At 36.6% G+C, this 848-nt stretch overlaps 1 pseudogene; it reads right to left on the bottom strand.

The window, feature by feature from the left end:
• Positions 1-479: 479 nt before the first annotated feature.
• Positions 480-623, bottom strand: LOC123812321 (annotated as a pseudogene).
• Between the last annotated feature and the right edge of the window lie 225 nt (positions 624-848).

Genomic DNA, 848 nt, shown 5'->3' with positions numbered 1-848 from the left:
GAGTTCTTCTCTGATGACCCCACCCCACCCAGGGCTTAGCTGGGGCAGAAGGATCATCCATGGTGTTAGCGTGAGGGAAAGTGATGACACCCATCACATTTTCCAGATATCTGAGGTGCTAACTACGGTTAATCTGTACTAGCAGTTTTAGGAAATTGACAGTTTATGTAAGAACATGAAACACATGATGGATCAAAGTTAGTGTCAATAATAATAAGTTTATTGTTAGAGAAGTGAGTGGATAGATAAGATTGTGTATGTATCTTTCACATGTCATTCATTGACAAACTCAGATTTGCTAGAATATAATGAGAAATATGATTTACATCAACAATGGGTCCTTTTCTCTATTGCTTCTTTCTATGAATACCTGAATTCAGGATATTTATAGCCATTCCGTAAGTTCTCCTTGACTAGAGTAGAGCAGTTAAATTTAAAATGGATTAATAAAAAAAATGAATTTGGTTATTTATGTCTTTTAGGGGTACTATTACCTTTTTATTTTTTTTAGACTGAAAATAGCACCTCTCAAGCCTCAAGTGGCAGGTAGGTTTGTATTAGGTAGTTTAAACTGATAAGAACAGATACTACACTTGATCTTAGCCAAAAGGCTGAGAATCGATATGTATTAGGTAGTTTATGTTAAGGTTTCATGATAACTCAGTATTCTTACTGGTTGTACTGGCTTTTCAGCACTCGGGGCCTGACAAAGCCTAAGGAGCACTGAAAACCTGAAGAAATGCTTCCTGTCTTGTTGAAAACAGGCTAGATTCTAGGCAATTGGGACTAAATTCTTCTCAGATGTCCTTACATCATGCTCATACTATTCAGATTATAAGCCTCTTGGT

This window comes from Phyllostomus hastatus, unplaced genomic scaffold (genome assembly GCF_019186645.2).
Source record: "Phyllostomus hastatus isolate PE091 unplaced genomic scaffold, TTU_PhHast_1.1 phas_scaffold_78, whole genome shotgun sequence".
NCBI classification, from domain to species: Eukaryota; Metazoa; Chordata; class Mammalia; order Chiroptera; family Phyllostomidae; genus Phyllostomus; species Phyllostomus hastatus.
The sequence above is the reverse complement of the archived record's forward strand: the minus strand, read 5'-3'. Positions and strand labels throughout refer to the sequence as shown.